Source organism: Nuphar pumila, chromosome 5 (genome assembly GCF_984573655.1).
Source record: "Nuphar pumila chromosome 5, dmNupPumi1.hap1.1, whole genome shotgun sequence".
NCBI classification, from domain to species: Eukaryota; Viridiplantae; Streptophyta; class Magnoliopsida; order Nymphaeales; family Nymphaeaceae; genus Nuphar; species Nuphar pumila.
In genome coordinates, this window is record NC_143253.1 from 97,178,497 (window position 1) to 97,188,531 (window position 10,035).

A 10,035-nucleotide genomic window follows, 5' to 3' on the forward strand; every position below is an offset into this window, starting at 1 on the left:
AATATCAAATTTATCATGCAATATATGATGTCATACAATCACAAGAATTATGATGCATGCATTGATAACTTAATATTTTCATGTGCAAACTATTCATGACATGATACATTCATTTGAAGCATGCTTTCAGTATATAATTTCACATGGAAGACATAATCAAATTGAAAGTAACTACATGTAAGAATGGATACAATCACATCAAACATTGCAATACATCGAAATAATTCATATCAAACAAATGTCAAACATGTACCTGCAGCAAACACACTTCAATATCCCACTAACTACTACCATGCATAGCATGGACTTCGTACTCCAAAAATAAGAACACTTCCATATTCATACATTAAAATCATGCTCAGCATGATCTCCGAACTCCAACAAAGCAGTCCTAGATATCAACAACTAAGTGAGTGTGTGAACAATAAAGTGTTACATTCAATAAATTAAATAACATGTGATGCGCTTGCATCACTTACTCACCACGGGTATTTACCCGATTTGCATTGTTTTTGTCACTTACTTACCACGGGTGGCGGGGCACAAGCGAGTTCCGTTGAGAAATCTGCAAAAAACAGTGTGTTAAAATGAATATTGAAGCTAATTAGAGAAACACAAACACTTATGCAATGCAAAAAACAACTAAACTGATGATGATATATCTAATGATGAAATGCGATGAAATAAAGTGAAAAAGAAGCATTGAACATCATGGAAAAAATGAATTAAGAAGAAGCAATTCACATGTGGAGGGATTGTGATTTCTATCCTGACATAGCAATTGATACCTTATCGCATAGATCTCTTATAAAAATCAGCAGTGACAAGGATGAGTTTGAAATGCATGACCAAATTCGAGACATGGGCAGACAAATTGTCTTGCATGACAGCCCTACAGACCCCAGAAAGTGCAGCAGGTTGTGGAACAAGGATGAAATTCTGGAAGTTCTAGAAGACCCTGAAGTAAAGTCTAACTCTATCTTGGTTGTTTTCTTTTTCCATATATCTTTATAAATCATGATTCTGGCTAGAGGCCAAGATTTGTTTAGATCTACTTTGTTCTTCTCAAGTGTTCTGTTCAGACTCACGTTAACTATGGAACTCAAGAATATAGGACTCAAAAGTTTCTGTAACATGATCTTATGTGATAGATGGCTTAAGACTCGGCCAAGCCTCTGAATTTATGGGACTTGCTGATCCTTAACATGGTCATGGAGTGTTTTATCTACCAGACCAACCAGTACCTGTATTGATCTTGGTTGCAGTCCTATCCATCACTTTTTGTATGACATTGAAAAACCTTTTCTTTTCCTCTGTTCATTTTCTTTTTTTCATTTCCCATAATTTTAACGTCAGTTTTAGTTCAAACTCAAAGCCCTTGTGAAAGTTTTTCTAGATAAAAGTTTATAAGTGGTGCCATCCAAAAGGATTAGTGAAGCTGAACTCAACTGTCATGGGTGAGGGGGGGGGGGGGGGGGCAGGCAAGCAGGGATTACCTGCATGGGGTTGGCCTATACGGCTGAGCGTTATTCTCTCCTGAACGAGGGCTTCCGCTTTGTTAAATATTGAAAAAAAAACTGATACATTTTGCTTTCTTCAGCACACTTTTAATGTTTGAAAATGTTATCAGATTTTGAATATAATTCTCCATTCAAAGATTTAAAGTTTTTCTGATTTCTTTGTTTCCTCTTATGAAGACAAAGAAAACTTTGAAATTTATCTAAACGATTGAATCACTTAATTCAATAATAGCAGCAAGGACTGTTACGATCTCAACTAAGCCATGACTTAATCCAACTTTATCTTCCAATCTCCATATCTTAGACTCACATAAACATTTGAGTCAGAATTCTGGTTTAAGAGCTAATATCATACTAATCTGACTTGCTTGTTTGTCTTTAGGGAACAATGAATGTTGAATGCATTATGTTGAATTTTGAATCTGAAAGAAAGATATTCTCATATTGGGGACTGTACTTTTGGGCATACTATGGATGCTATGGATCTAGAGAGCAGACAAATTCTAGTGCAGCTTCAAATCAGCTGCCTTTGAGCACTGAGGCTTTTGCAAAGATGTTAAATCTCAAACTTCATGTCAACAATGCCAAGTTGAAAGGAGACTTTCACTATTTCCCTAAGAAACTAAAGTGGTTTGAATGGAAAGGCTGTCCATTGGACCGTCTTCCACATGAACTTGATCTTGACAAAGTTGTTGTCCTTGATCTGTCCGAGAGCATGATCAACCAAGTTTGGGATTGGCAAGGACCAGGATCTAAAGTAAGTCTGAAGAGTGAATGCCTCCTCAATTATATCACTTAATTCAGAAGAAGCATTGAACATCATGGAAAAAATGAAAAAGAAGACATAATCATAAAAAGGTAGTTTCGGAGGAAGCAAAAATGCAGATGAGGAATCGGAGGAGGAAGAAGAAGAAGAAGAAGAAGAAGATGCAAATGATTACCTGCGCGTCGCCGGGCGGTGGCGGGAGGCTGACGGGGAGCGGTGGACGGCTGGCGAGCGGCGGCTGGCGAGCGGTGGACGTGGAGCGGCGGCTGGCGAGCGGCGGCGGCCGGGCGGTGGCGAGAGCCGACGGAAGGCGGGAGGGAGAGGGCGGCGGGCGGGAGCAAGACAGCGAAACAGGAAAAAGAGAAAGAGGGATGGGATTAGGGATTTACTCGACATTTAGCGACGGAATAATTCCGTCGCTAAGCCGTCGTAAATCAAAATACCAAAAAAGCGACGGAATATATTCTGTCGCTAAGCCGTCGCTAATTAGCGACGGATTAGCGACGACAGAGTTCCCTCTCTAAATCCATCGCTAAAATGGTGTTCTTGTAATAAGAATTAGCGACAAAAAATTACAGTCGCTAAGTAGCGACAGATTAGCGATAAAAGTTGTTTTCTCACTAATCCATCGCGAATTAGCGACAGATTGTATCTCTAGCTAATCTGTCGCTAATTAGCGACGGAAAAAATCCGTCACAAATTTCCGTCGCTAATTAACAATTTTCTTGTAGTGATATCTGGGGTTATCCATGATGATCTTTTGCACTCTTTTGAGACATAGAGATTGAGCTTTTTTAAGATTTGGTGAGAATCTCATCACATCAGCCTTCAACTTGGCGATGTTCTGATTTTCTCTGGAAGGACACGTTACAAACTCCTCCAACTTGGAGATGTTTCGAGTCTTCTTTGGTTGAAAATCTCTTTATGATCACAGTGATTAAATATCTTTTAGGGATTCACAAGAGGTTCATCATATCAGCCTTCAACTTGACGATGATTTGAACTTTCCCTAGAAGGACATGTCACATACTCCTTCAACTTGGAGATGATCTGAGTTTCCTTTAACCCCGAGGGTCGAACTCATCCATCAGTTTTCAACTTGACGATGATTGAGAGATCCCTTTTGCAGATAGTTAATGGCAACTTTAAATGATTAGAGATATGAGGTTGAGTGAATTCTTTTTATTATCCCAGATATTTCACTGCCTTATTATCAGAAGAATGATCCTTAAAAATGTGCCAAAGCTATGATCAATATCAATTCACTTATGACTTTTCAACATTATTGAATTTTTTCTTTACTGGTCATATTGAGGATTTTTCTTCATCCTTTTAGTTGACCACCAGAAAAGAGTTTGAATTTTCTTTTTTCTTCACAAAAGTCTTGTCTTTTTGGAAGGAATACTGAAGGTAATATGAGGTAAAATATTATGCAATAAAGATTTTGAGATCAACAACTATTTTTCATGATAAATTGACAAATTTCTCTTAGAATTCTTGATGAAAGAAATTGCTTGAGATCTAAATGACACATCTGTGGCTAGATTCTCCACTCCTTTCTCTAAAGGAGAGACTCAGGCTTGACCCTTACCTGAACGGGTAATAAAAAAATACTCCTCTTTCCAGAAGAGGAGGTGTTTGCAAAATAAACTTTTGAAGAGAAATAAAGTTTTTGTCAAAACTCTCTATCTCTAGGCTTCTCTTATAGAAAGGTGGCCGATAACAAAGGTTGAGAAAAATATCATACAGGAGTGAGTTTAACGCACTCTCTCTGAAAAAAGGGTCTTCAATGACGGGATGACCTAACAAGAAATGTTTGGGGGTTACAAGGAAAATGAGCTTCCGTTGAAACTCTCCCTAGAAAAAGGGTTCCTTGCATGACAATAATAATAAAAAAAATTGCTTTACAAACTGTTCGTGAAACACGAGTCCCTTCAAACTCTCCCTAAAAAAGGGGTTCAGCGAACCAACAAAATTGTATGTGAAAAGAGCGAGCTTCCTCGAACTCTCCTTGAAAAAAGGGTCTTTCGCAAGAGAAATGACTGATAATTGATTTTGAGTCAATTGGCAGACGAGTTCGACACAAAGGTTGAATCTTGAAAGACCATGATTGGCGGATGCAACCCAAATGTTGAAAAATAATGAATAACTTTGATAGAATTGATAACCCGAAGGTTTGCTTCATAAAAATTGATGACCAGAGATCAGACTGACAAAATTGAGGAAATGGGCGACCAACAGGTCTGATTGATAAAAATTGATTGATAAAATTGATGATAAGAACTGATTGATAAAAATTGGATTGATAAAAATGATTGATTTTGACAAAATTGATGACTAGAGGTCTGATTGATAGACTGGGGTGACTCGAGGGTCTGATAAAGATTGTTTGGCTTACAGATCTGAAGATTGGCATTAAGCCTGAACCCTAATGCGAGACTAGTGTTTGGATTGTGACCAGTATGAAAACTGATTTTTGAAGTAGCACCGACATGAACATTGGATTTTTAAAACAAAGTACCAGCATGAGCACTAAGTTTTGAAAAAGTACCAGTACAAACATTGAGTTTTCAAAACAAAGTACCAGCACGAGCACTGGGTTTTGAAGAGGTACCAGCATGAACACTTGATTTTAGAAAAGTATCACCACGAACAGTGGGTTTTGAAAACAAAATACCAGCACGAGCACTAGGTTTTGAAAACAAAGTACCAGCATGAGCACTGGGTTTTGAAAAAGTACCAACACTGGATTTGGGAAAAGTACCAGCACGAACACTGAGTTTTGAAGATAAAGTATCAGCACAAACACTAGGTTTTGAAAAAAATCTTAACCCGAAGGTTGATTTTGGCAAGACCGATGAAAAATGGTTTCCATAAAAGACTCAACCCGAAGGTCAAATTGAGAAAAGAGTGGTGTTTTTTTTAAAAAGTGCTTGTTGATTTATGGCAGAAGATTTTCAATCTTTACCCTCACGATGACTTGGACAAACGCTAGGGTCTCAGGATTTATCCCTTATCCTGAATGAGTAATAATTCAATGTGAATGCGCATCTATGTAAATGAATGGAAAACAATGTAAAATATGAATGAATGCAAATAGTTGCAAATGAATGCAAATACATGCAAACGAATGCAATATATGAACGATGAAAGATTTTGTTTGATCCTGCCTCCATACAGAGTATTCTAAATAAAAGACAAGTTTTATAACAAAAGATGCCTCAGTGTATTTTGGGAAGAAGATGTCCAGACAAAAATAATTTAATCATTATTGATGGAAATTCATCGAAGAATACAAAAGATAGAATAAAAGTTTTCTAAGTGTAGAATTTCTTCAAATGTCGGGTATTGATAGGATCAGGTAATTCTACCTCGTCTGCATTAATCAGACGATATGAATTGCATGATAATGCTTCTTTGACCACGTCGGGACCTTCTCAGTTTGGTGACCATTTGCCACGTGGGTGGTGCTTGAGATGAGCCATTGATCTAAGGACTAGATCGTTAACTTAAAATCTTCTTTCGATGACCAACTTGGCATATTGCCTAGCTATCCTCTAGCGATAAGATTTCTGCTTCCAATGGACATAAGTATTTCCTTTCCGCAGTAGTATTTCACCAACTGGGTGGAGGCTATCACTCTACGTACAGTGGAAGGCCGACATGTAGTTTCGTTCATCTATAAGAGTATTCTTTGTCGTTTTGGCATATCGCATGATATTGTTTCAGATAATGATACTCACTTCAAGAATGAGAGAATGAAGATCTTTTGTTTGAAATTCAGAATTCATCATTAGATAAAGGACATTGACAAGAATAAAATATCAGGCAGACATACGTCGAATCACTTTTTGCTCCCTCTTTGACAATTCTGGTGGAAGCTCACCAGTTTCAATAAAATTTTTGATATCTTGGTACCAAGGCTTTTTCTTCTTCTATGTCTGGTTGATTTGCATAACTGGAATGAAGGCAGGCTGATCGAGTCTGCCAATTTCAAAAGAGTGACAGGATTCCCCATCTCTGAAAGACATAATGGAGCTTAGGCTGGCTAAGCCGTCAGCTATCTGATTGAATTCTCTCTTGATATGGAAAAGATTAAATTTATCGAAGCTATCAACGAGAGCTAGAACAATATTTTGATAAGAAAGTAGCTTCTGATGTTTTACCTGTCATTCAGCTTTGACTTGGCTGATGACGGACAACGAGTCACCGAAAGCATACACTCTCTTAATATTGAAGTCTTGCAGAATTCTCAAACCTTGTATTAAAGCTTCATACTCGGCTATATTATGAGTGCATTGAAAATCAAGTTTAAGGGAAAAAATAATCATCTCCTTCTGAGGCATGATCAATAAGATCTTGATTCCTATGCCAGCCATATTCTTGGAACCATCAAAGAATACACTCCACACTGCAAAGTGCTGAATGTTATGGATGTGTTCGTCAAAAAAATCATCATCGACTTTCTCATCTTTTGACAAGAAAATCGGCTAGCTGGTAGGCAATTGCCTGACTTTTGATTGACTTCTGAGAAACATACTCTAGGTCATACTTCATTAATAGAACTTGCCACTTGGTGATCCATTTACTGAGAAACGGTTGTTCGAGAATATACTTGAGAGGATTAAGCTTTGATAGAATCTTGATTTCTGATGCTAACAAGTAATGTCTTAATTTCTGACACATCTAGACCACTGCTAGGCATGTCTTCTCTATTTGAGAGTATTTCTTCTCGTAGTCAATGAAGGTTTTGCTCACATAGTAAATGGCATGCTCTACTCGACTGACTTCTTCATATTAGGCCAAGAATCCACCACAAGCGGTTTGATTGACTGAGACATATAACAAAAGATGCGTCCCCAATTTTGCCAGCTTCAGAACAGGAGAATTGAGAAGATACTTCTTAATATGTTCGAACGACTGCTGACACTCTGGTCCCCATTCGAATTTCACTCATTTTTTGAGTAGATGATTGAAAGGTTCACACCTAATGGCCAAATTGGATATGAATCGTCGGATTGGCTGCATACATCCTTGAAGACTATGCAACTCTTTAAGATTGGTCTGAGGTGACATATCAATGATAGCCTTTGCCTTAGCGGGATCTACTTCTATCCTTCTTTTGTTGACCATGAAACCAAGTAGCTTGCCTGACTCTACTACGAAAATACATTTCTGAGGATTGAGTCTCAACTTGAATAAAATGAATTGTTTGAAGACTTGACCAAGAGTTTCAATGTGGTCTTCTTCCTCCTTGTATTTGACCAGGATATCATTGACATATGCATCCATAATCTTACACATATGGTCATGGAAAATAACTGTCATTGCACACTGATAAGTTGCCCCAACATTCTTAAGCCCAAATGGCATGATTGTAAAACAGAAAGTGCCCCATGGTGTAGTGAAGGATGTCTTAGACTGGTCACGAGTGACCAACTTGATTTGCTTATATCCGAAATATTCATCCATAAAGGAGAACATGGCATGACCAGCCGTGTTGTCGATCAAGAGATCGATGTTGGGAAGTGGATAGTCATTCTTTGAAGTAGCTTTGTTAAGATTACGAAACTCAATACAAATTTGAACTTTACCGTTCTTCTTGGGAACTGCTACAATATTTGCCAACCAATCTGGATAATCTATTGGTCGAATGAATCCAGCTTTGAGTAAATCTTCAAGTCCTCCCTTGACATGGTGCTCGATTCGAGGATCCATTTTCCTCAACTTTTGCTTAACCGACTTGACGTCTAGCTTCAAAACGAGGCGATGTTCAACCAATTTAGGATCTAAACCTAGCATATCCTCGTAAGTCCATGCGAACACTTCTTGATATTGTTTGAGAAAATCGATGAGCCTTTTCTTCTCATCTGTGCTTAGACTAGTACCGTTCTTGAGAATCTTCAAACTATCCTCTGAACCAATATTGATGTCTTCAGTTGGATCCTGAACTAGGGACGATGGTTCGTCTTGTTTCTGAATCGCTGAGAGTTCTGTCAATTCTTGAAGTGACGAATCAAATTCTGTGAGTTCTTTTGACTACTTTGTTGTCTTACTGTCCTATGTTCTTGCCTTAACATGATAGATCTTTGCAGACTTTGATACGATTGAAGGATTGACGACTAGTCTTCTTATTGATTAGGAAGACATTCTGAAATTTTGGGAAAGGAATAGTATTTAGAGAAAATCATTCATTATAATACCAATTGCGTAAAATAGAGAAAATAATAACAACGAATTTCAAAGACAAATTGCAGAGAGAGAAGAGAAGGATGACATCCAGATAGACGAGAAAAATTGATAGCATTATTGAAGACTTGAATGAAATAATAATATTAAAGATAATGAAATGAAATAAGACATTGTCCCTATAAAATGCATAATTCTAAGAAGTGAAGTAAAAGAAGAATGATGGTAGATGCTTTTAATGGATCCTCTTGACAAAAACAATGTTCTTATGAGATCTCGTGCCTGTGAATCTCAATCCTGCTCTACGTGGGTGATGGTCAGGGATTGCTGGCTCTAGTCCTCCATCTCCGTTCTTGCCCAAGCCTTTGAAAGGCTAATAACCATGCTTCAACAAAAGTTCAAATCCTTTCCTGGTTTTTATGAACTGCAAAAATAAAGGATGATCTCTGAAAGTGTTGTAATCCAAACAACCTTCGATCTTAAAGAATTGTGGTCCTCGCCATCGGGCATCGTTGTGATATGCTCGACGGATTGCGCTTCCTCTAGCTTCAACATTTCGAGGCTTTCACTAAGAATAACCTCATCACTTTCCCTGATGCTAGGGATATCGACTGTGTAGGTTGGTCTGGGAATCATTGGTTATGGCAGCCTCTCTTCTGTATCTTCCTCCAAGATCATAGTAATCATGCCGCCTTTAGACCATTTAATGTATTGATAGAGAGTAGATGGTACTGCATTGGCATTGTGAATCCATGTGCATCCCAATAAAAGATTGTATGTTGGTGGTACATTAACGACATGAAAGAGGACTGTATGGACAGAATAATTGATGAATATCTCTATGAAAATCTTTTCTTTTGCAGTTTGTTCATGGTTGTCGAAACTGTAAATAGTGATGGGATCATGGATGTATTCTTCTTCTTTCAATCACAGGGCATTGGCAGTCATTTTAGGATAGATGTTGAGGTTACTGCCTCCATCGACAAACACATGGGGGACAGTCATTCCACTGGTCCATACTACAATATATAACGCATTGTTATGGAATGCATGAGGCTTTGGCAGATCCTCGTTTGAAAAGCTGATTGGAGCATTGGTCATGGCTTGATTGATGATCCAAGCCATGTTTTCTGGAGTTATGCTTGATTTCACTTTGATTTTCTGCAGTAAATCATCCAGGACTTGCTGGTGCTCAGAAGAGGCATGCACTAACTCGATGATTGACACATTTAAAAGGGCTATGATCAGCTTCTGGACCGAATTGGTGTTTTCTTTGACTGTTCCGCTCTCATCTTGGGTAGTCTTAATGAAACACTTAGAAAATCCTGGAATTCTTCTGGCTACTTCGGGGGGTGCCTTAGTAGGCTCCCTTGAGACTTTCAGCTTGCTGAAAGTTGAGTCAAGATCCATCTTCTAGGTATTGGATTGGGCCCGCTGTAGCACCGGGACCTGATGCTGAACATGAATATCCTTGCTGGGACATGGCTGAATATGATCATGTGGCTGAAATAGACAGTCAGATATCACTGTTGTCGAGTGTTGAAGGAATGGCTGATTAAA